The following is a 9,113-nucleotide window of genomic DNA, read 5'->3' on the forward strand; positions in this document are numbered from 1 at the left end:
TATTTTCTGTACACTTGGGGAGTAGGATGTCAAGTATACACACCCTGCTCCAGTCTTCTACCAGTCATCATCCTTGGCTCATGCCCATTTTGGTACCATCTGCTTGGGGACACAGAGGATAATAATAAGAGCTTCTACTTATTGAGTGCCTGCTGTGAACTACGTATTTACATCTCTAGTTTCAAATTCTTACTCAATCCTGTATGGATGCTATCAGACCCATTTTAAACATCTGGAAAGTAGAGCTTAGCAAAGTTAAAAACAAAAAAAACAAAAACCTTTCTAGGGTTATCTGATGCTGGGTTTATATTTGGGCCTTTCCTCCTTGCCATCAGTGGAAGATTTTCTCTTGGAGAAATATGTTAGCATCATCTTTGATTGACTCTCCACTTTCCATAACAGCCCTCCCTGGAGAGCAGCTTTCCTACACTCATCCCAGACTGGTGTCCTGAATTTCCCAAAGTGATTTGGCCATTACATTGAATTTTCTGGCTTCTTGTCTGTTAGACTCAACTGATATCTTAAAATATCTGAATAATAATTATTACTGTTGGCAGGTTAGAATCATATTTTAAAAAGAAAAGTGTATTTTAATACAACTTTCTGAATCCACTCATTGAGAGAACATATTTTTCCCATGTTAAACAGACAAACTGGACAAAAAAAATGACCACCTGTTAGTTGCTAATGATGTTCACATGCTTTTTTAAAAAAGTAATTCTGGCTTTATCTTCCTACAATCTTGGCGACAAAACTTGTGGGAACATCAAGGGCACAGGAAGCCAAAGGCAGCAAACTGACAATAAAGTTTGTGCTTCGACTACTAACGAGGAAGAGGATACTGTGAATCTCTGATTTCACATAATTATTTAATCTCCAGAGGGTGACAAAAAATCAAAATCAGGTTGTAATAAATCTAAGTTTGGGTGTTCAAATCTAGGACCAAGATCAGAGGGGCTTCAGACAGGCTATTTCCTACTTGGAAAAAAAATATCTTTAGAATAATCAAGTATAAAATGCTCCAATCTCAAACATATAGTCTAATTTGACATTGTATGGGTGAGTAAATCATTATGCCTTTAGTGAAAATGAACACATACATATGGACTGAACTTATTTCTTTTTAAATCGATGAATACTAACTATTGTATCTTGCAAAAAACATGCTAACCCTAAATAAGGCTTACACATATACATATCTACCAAGATTCAGAAACCAAGCATTTTCTAAAATCAGGGCTAGCATTAAAGATTAAATGACTATTTATTTTAATAGTAAAATCAAATTAAGAAGAGAACATTTGATCTTAATTCTTTTTTAATAAGTTTTTGGGTCTTGTCTTTAAGTCTACTGATTTCTATGGGTCATTTTAAAAAGTATTTAATGTATTCATTTCCATCCAAGTTGAAGTTGATAGAGATTTAGCTTACTATATATTTTTTCACATGGTATCTTGGTTAAAATCACAAGTTCTAAAAGCAGATTGTTTGGGTTTGAAACAAGTCTTGATAACCTGTCTTCATACATAATACCTTAGTTTTCCAAGCCTCCATTTCCTCATCCATAAAAGAGGATGATGTTGAAGAGCTAAATGCTTATTTTTTTTTTCATTAACTAAAACTTCTAATCACAGTATCTGTCATAAAGTTAGGGGGAGCATTAAATGAGACTATGTAAGACAAGCACTTAGAACAACTACTAGATAGCAAGTGCAAAATATTTTTTAGTTATAACTGGCTTTTAAATTTCAAAGTAAAAGGTAAATGTGGCATCCTTGTACAATTAGGTATATAATAAAACAAATAGAATAAATAATGTGTCTTTTCTCCTTAGGCAGGATTGAATTTCAGAGAGAATAACTGTCTTTCTCAAAGAAAAATAAATTCTAAAAAGAAGTAGCAGGTATTCTATCCATAGAATTCCTGCCCCCCCAGTAGTATCCTAAAACTTGTTTAAAAGAGATTTTGCCCAATACAGAATTTGTTAGGCTCAATATTTCTAAAATACATTTTTGCACACCTTTATTTTCTCCCTAATTTCAGGCTTCAGAAGCATGTCAAGGTCTCTTTCAAATCCCAGATCAACTAATAACTGAAACACATATCTTTTTTTCTATTTACTACAAAATATTTATGTAGTTAATATTAAACATGCACTCACAACTGAATTTTAAATTTGATATCTTACCTTATATCAGATTCCATATGAATTAAAATGGTTTAATAACCAGCAGTTAAAGGAAATGTTCTTTAAATGAAATAACTCTAAACTTTAACGTCATATGGAAAAAATCTTTAAATATGGCATTGTTAACTCTCCACAAACCTTCCACATCATGTGTTTTCTAGCTATTAATACTGATCATTTTAAACTCCAACATAGCCCAACTGGCTAACTAAATATGTAAATGATATTAGTTGAAAATTATGGTGTGTATTGGTGGGTATAGCTCAGTGGTAGAGTTTTTGCCTAATATGTTTGAGGCCCTGGGTTCAATACCCAGTACCAAAAAGAGACAATTATGTGGGTCTTTGAATAATGAATTAATTTCAAAAGGGTACTTATGCTCCAAGTTCTTATATAATTTCTAGATTTTTGGTTCTCAAAATTTAGTTCTGGAAGATATGCTATCATGTATATATCACACACATACATATAGTTGTCTAGCATCATACTTATTAACTTGTACATTCTCAACTTACTGAGGCATCCCTAAATTTGAAGTTAGGATGTAACTAAACTGATGTTTGGTCAGAGGGAACTGTCCCAAAATGTGGTGAACCAGAAGATTAAGATAGGAAGGTAGAGGATCCAAGAAAGATGCTATAGTTTTAAGACATTGTTAAATGTATTTTCTATGACTTTACAAATATCTACTTGTTTTTTCAGAAGGTTGAGACTCAAACCAAGTCTTTGAAATAAGGTGACATGCTTTAATAACCCCCTTTTATTGAAGAAGCAGTAGGCTTGGAAAAGATCTATAAAAGTACTGAGGTTTACTATGTAACTGGTATAAGTTCTTTGTAGTCCAAATTCAATTACTTTAGAATAGCAGACCTAGTATGACCTGGGAAAACTACTAATTCACATCCCATATTTTCTTTCAACCTCTGGAATGTGCATTTCTAAATCTTTCTGGTGGTCTGAATATGTGCAAAGTTGCATAGCCTGTTGGCTTAAGTTGGCCCAACTGTGGTGGTCACTCATACCTTTTAATGTATGGAAATCAAATAGTCAGCATTCCAAGATTTGGAGACGCTTGACATTTCCCACTCTCAAAATCAATCACCAATCTGAACTCCATGGCTATTACTCAGAGATTCAGAGGCTTGCTGTAAGCAGAGACCATGACCTTGGAATAATTATTTTCTCAAAAGGCATTACCAACAATGATGTGAGCAAAGTGCCCAGACTGCCCTCCAGTGCATGAATCCCTAGCCAAGAAATGGCAACGAATCTTCCATGAGAAGTATGAGTTTGGCTTAAATTTGATTTTGATGCATTTATATTTCATAAGCACTGCATTTAGATAAAGTTAAAATGAACGAGTCAGAGAAAGTACTCACTTAAAGACTTTTTGTGTTCTGGTTTCTGGTCTTTCACATCACTATCATAATGACTTAGCAATTCAGTACTGGAGGATCTCTGCATTTTGAATAATTCCAGGTTTCTTGATGGACAACTTGGATCCCTTGGCTGGAAACAGAAAGCAATTAGACTCAATAATTTTAATATGAAGAAAGGATTCATTAAAGAATTTTGTTTCTATTTTGATGTTAGATTTAAAGAATGTTTGAAATATGGTAATTATTTTAAGATAGGTTCTCTATGCTAAGCTCTATATTAAAATTTAATAATAGATCATATATGCACATGGTGCTTACTAAATGCTGCACATTATTCCAAGCATTCATGCATTAACTCAATTAATCATCACAGGAATCCAATGAGGTAGCCACCATTATTTTTACTTAATAAGAAATTGAGGCCAAAAGAGGAAATAATCTGCTCAAGGCCACACAGCTAGTAAGTGATGGAGTCAGTGTTCAAACAGGCAGTTCGGGCCCAGAGTCCACTCTAAAAGACAACAACTTATGTGGTTTTTTTGTGTTTATGGAGACTGTATTAATGAAGGGGGTAAGTCATTTTATTTTTAAAGTTTTGATCTCAAAGTGATAACATGAAAGACTTTAATAAAATATCAGCAAAATCACTGAGAATGTATTTTCTTATTGCACAACATACTAAAAAGTCTCAGGAATATTTTCCCCTCAAGATTTTACAAATATTAATGAGCTAAATTATAGTTAGTATGAAATGAGTAGTTTTAAATAACATGGTTCTTTTAAAAACATATTCCGGTATGATTTAAGATAATTTCATGAAGTTCTAGATGTGTAATTTTCATGAGATGGATAATATAACCTAGTTGGAAGGACAATAAAAATCAACACAAAGGATTATTATTTACTGGTATTATAACAGGGAGTATGGCCTTAATAATATTTATTTTCCAGAATAAGTATTAGAAGCTGCATAAACTGAAAATGTAAAAACTCAGTAGTTATTAAGCACTTGTGTGCTTTTTACAACCTCTAGTAAATGAATGTCCATGTTATTTCAGAAAAAAAGCATTGCATTTTTGAAAGAGAGAAATTAAATGACATTTAGTCCCACAAATCCTGTCTGCTGAAAATGTTCCTAGTGGACTCTATTTAAACTTAAAAGAACTTAATATCCCTCAGTCCATATGCTCTGTTTAAATGTGTGTTATATGACTGAGCAATAAGATTTAAATGACTACATTTTAACTAATAAGGTAAACCATGTGAGATAGATCTCCTACATTTGAAAAAAAAAAAACTTCTAAAACAGAGTTTAATACACTGAAATATTTTCTTGTCTTCCAGTAACTGTCTTTCTGGGAACTGGGAGGCTAGGATCATTTTGAAGTACTCTCTATAAACTGTTTTTTTTTCATGTCATAACAAATACATTATTGTTTTAATAATAGAACAATTAACTCAGAGTAGGCTAAAGCTGAATTGCTCCAACTTCAGGAGAAATAAGGCAGGAAATCCAGAGCAATACAGACAGTGCACACTTAAGTTAGAAGTCTCAGAAAAATGTAACCGGGTGTGTCAGAATTCATTCTGCACTTCGGCCTCTGTCCTGTTTGTCTTTTTCAAATCTAATACTAACTCTATATTTGATTTCCTTTTATGGAGAGCTCTAAAACAGATTATTTACCGAAGAGACTAATGGAGACTTTTCTAAAAGGTCATACGGATGAATACCATTAGGCTGTTTCTATTTTCCTATCATAAAGATCTATAGGAAAGTAATAAAGAGCCAATTTCCCACAAAAGGAGTATGTTAGAATAAAAGTTTATTTACATCTTTGAACCCCTTCTAGAGGATATTTCTCAAGTGAACATCCTATGTCTCTTCTCTCAGTGCTGTTAAATAGTTGGCAGTGCTTCTTAGCATGCAACTTAAATTTTTCACTGCAGTAAATCTTTTTTCTCCCCAGAATTGTGACAGAAGGATGTGACCCTATAGAAACAGAGCAATGCTCTTGATTTCACACATAAAGGGCTCCTTTGAGGAGAATTTGATTAGGTGTGGACACGCTTTTTTTTAAGGCCATCAATCTGAACTGTGAAGATTTTCCCTTTGTATTATTGACTTTTTGTTGCAAGAGGAAGATGAACATTTCCCAACTACTGTCACACATCAAGCAAGGCTTCAGAGGTTGAGAAGACTGGCATTTCAGCATACTCAATCAGGAGCCAGTCACCTCTTCTCAGCCTTACTTGCTCTAAATAGGAGGTGAATGCTGAAATGTGTCACCAGTTCAGAAAATCACAAATCGTGCTTGAGGCCATCTTTAAAACTCTATGATTAAAGTGACAATTATTACCCCAAATGGCTTACTCTGAAGTTTTCTGTGATTCTTATGGCAACATGTCTTGGCATTTTTAAGAGAATGTCTTGGCATTTTTAAGAAATTTTTGATGGCACATATGCACATATACTCATTTTTCATAAAGAATCTATGAAGATGCGACATTACTCTGTATTGCAAAGCAGCTCTTCTTGAGTGACGTGAGTTCCCCTATCAAGCCTGGCCCCTTCTACAGTAAAAGAGCTGTCCAAAGCATATGCAATTATAATAAGTGAAATATTAGAAAATAATAGGATTTAATTACCCATACTAGAATTTGGCAGATTACTGGGGCAAATCACTCTCTTCAAAAATAAAAATGCATTTAAGATTTGGGATGGCTCAAAATAGTCCTCTGTTTTATGTATCCAGTAAAAGACAGCTAAGCTGATGTTTGCCTAAATATCTGAACACCACTACAATATTCCTTACTTAAATAAAGTCCCGAATATTTACTTTATAAAATGTTGCCTCAGAAGGAGAAATCTAAAAATATAAGGTCATTTCTAACTAACTCAAGAAAGCTAGTAATGTCCTTGACCTTTACCTTTATCCTAAGTTTAAATATTTTGATTATGAATATACTATATGCCATAATTTGTTATTATACACAGAAATGAATTTAGTCCAAGCACAATGTACAATCTAATATAATAATTCTCTGCCAGTATAAATAAGCCATTATTAAAATTATAAAAAGGAGTAACATTTTTAAAGTACAAGAAACAAACATAATTAGATTTACTGTATTGTGAGGGTTTATGAGAGAGCCAACATAGTTCAGTTTTTGGCCTAGTAAATTCAAAGAGTGATAAAATATAAGTAGTTTAGCAATGCATTTGCATTTTTGGTGCATACTATGCAATGCAAAGGGATCTTTTACTGGTAACACAATCAGAAGCAAATGTATTTTGAAAGTTTCTTTGTCCATGTATATTATTACATTAATCATACATAATCAGTGATTTATAAATCCATTTTGGGAAGTGAGATGAGGGAACCATACAAATGCAATTCATTCAAATCAAACTGCCAGAGAAATCCAGTTCACATCTTTTCCTATGTCTTCCCACTATCTTTTGAGTTACTAGGCAGTCTGGAGAAGTCTGCTACTGCTCTACAGTTTAAATGCATCCACTTCTTAATTACACTCAGTAATTGACTTGTTCTCCTCTATTCCAGTCACTCACAGGAAAGTGGTTTCAGAATCTCTGACTGGTAAAGTCCATTTAATTCAGGGCTTTCAATCCACATTTTTACATTACCTCTTTAGGATTTCCGATACGTGGTTTGCACTTTGAACAATTGAAATTTTTACACTCTTGGGGAAAAAATGTCACTAGTAAGGAATGTGAACTTTGACTGAAACTTATGATTGACAACATATGATGACAACATAAAAAGATACAGTACTAATAACAGGGATAAAGAATCTGATATTAACCATGCCAATGTACTCTCCCTATATCATGTTTTGCTTCCATGGCAGATGCTGGAGTGAGGCAATGAAGGAAGAACTTACAGAAAACAATGGGTTTAGGTAAGAGCTGCTGGTCTCCATTTTGCTTAGAAGCCTACTTTAGCAAAACGTCTTAAGCCATCTCCACTGGATCATATTTTAAGGGACTTATCAGGGCACCAGAGCAGCCTTAACAAAGTGTGTTAATATTGTCAATAATAAATGTCTTTGAGTACTTGTCTGGGGAAATTTGTGTCAAACTTTTTTTACTCTAAATTGGGACCACTTAATTTTTTTATATTATCTTTCTCTTTTATTTTTTGTTCTAATTAGTTATACATGACACTATAATGCACTTTGACACGTCATACATAAATGGAGTATGTCTTATCATTCTTCTGGTTGTACATGATGTAGATTCATACTGGTTATATAGTCATATATGTACACAGGATAGTGATGTCTGATTCATTCAACGATTTTTCCTACCCCCTATCCATTCCCCTCCCTTCACTTCCCTCTGCCAAATCCAAAGTAACTATATTCTTCCCTAGCTCCCCAACACTTATTGTAAATTAGCATGCACATATCAGAGAAAACATTTGGCCTTTAGTTTTGGGGGGATTGGCTTAACTTGCTTATCATGATATTCTTCAGCTCCATGCATTTACCCACAAATGCCATAATTTCATTGTTCTGTAAGGCTGAGTAATATTCCATTGTGTATATATACTGCATTTTCTTCATCATTCATCTGTTGAAGGACACCTAAGTTTTAAACATTGATATGGATGTGTCACTATAATATTCTGATATTAAGTCCTTTGAATATAAACCAAGGAGTGGGATAGCTGGGTCAATTGGTGGTTCCATTCCAAGTTCTCTTAAGAATCTCCATACTGCTTTCCATAATGGTTGCACCAATTTGCAGTCCCACTAGCAATGTATGAGTTTATCTTCCCCACCCCACCCCCACATCCTAGCCAACATTTATTGTTGCTTGTATTTTTGATAATTGCCACTCTGACTGAAGTGAGGTGAAATATGAAGAGTAGTTTTGATTTGCATTTCATCTTTGCTAGAGATGTTGAACATTTTTTTCACAAATTTATTGATTGATTGTATTTCTTCTTCTTTGAAGTGTCTGTTCAGTTCCTTAGCCCATTTACTGAATGGGTTATTTGCTTTTTGGTTTTAAGTTTTTTGAGTTCTTTAAATATCCTGGAGATTAATGCTCTATCTGAGGTACATGTGGTAAAGATTAATACACACCCATGAATTACATAAGTATATCCACTGAAAAACCTACAGAATTTTAGACATGTCTGTTAAAGCTTTTTTGGTATTAACAACAATAGTTTCTCTTTGGCTTGGAAACTTGGTCTGTGTCCTTGTGGTTCCCCTGAATGGTGGCAAAGATATGCAAGCTCTAATATCTCAGATAAGAGGTATATAGGAAAAAAGAATAGATTTAGAATAAATTGATTATTTTTGTGTTAATTGAAAGAATTTTAAAATGTTTTTAAGAATAGTGTTTAGATTTATAATCACTGTCATTTTAAGAGTAGTATTTATATTTGTAATATTGTCAATTAAGTATTACTTTGCCAATATTCGTTGCAGCAGTAAGAATTTGTGGTCTTAGATTTTTATTTAAATGAGAAGCTATTGTGTAGAATGGCATTGATACTATTAAAATCTTCAAA

Source organism: Callospermophilus lateralis, unplaced genomic scaffold (assembly GCF_048772815.1).
Source record: "Callospermophilus lateralis isolate mCalLat2 unplaced genomic scaffold, mCalLat2.hap1 Scaffold_84, whole genome shotgun sequence".
In the NCBI taxonomy this organism is placed as follows: Eukaryota; Metazoa; Chordata; class Mammalia; order Rodentia; family Sciuridae; genus Callospermophilus; species Callospermophilus lateralis.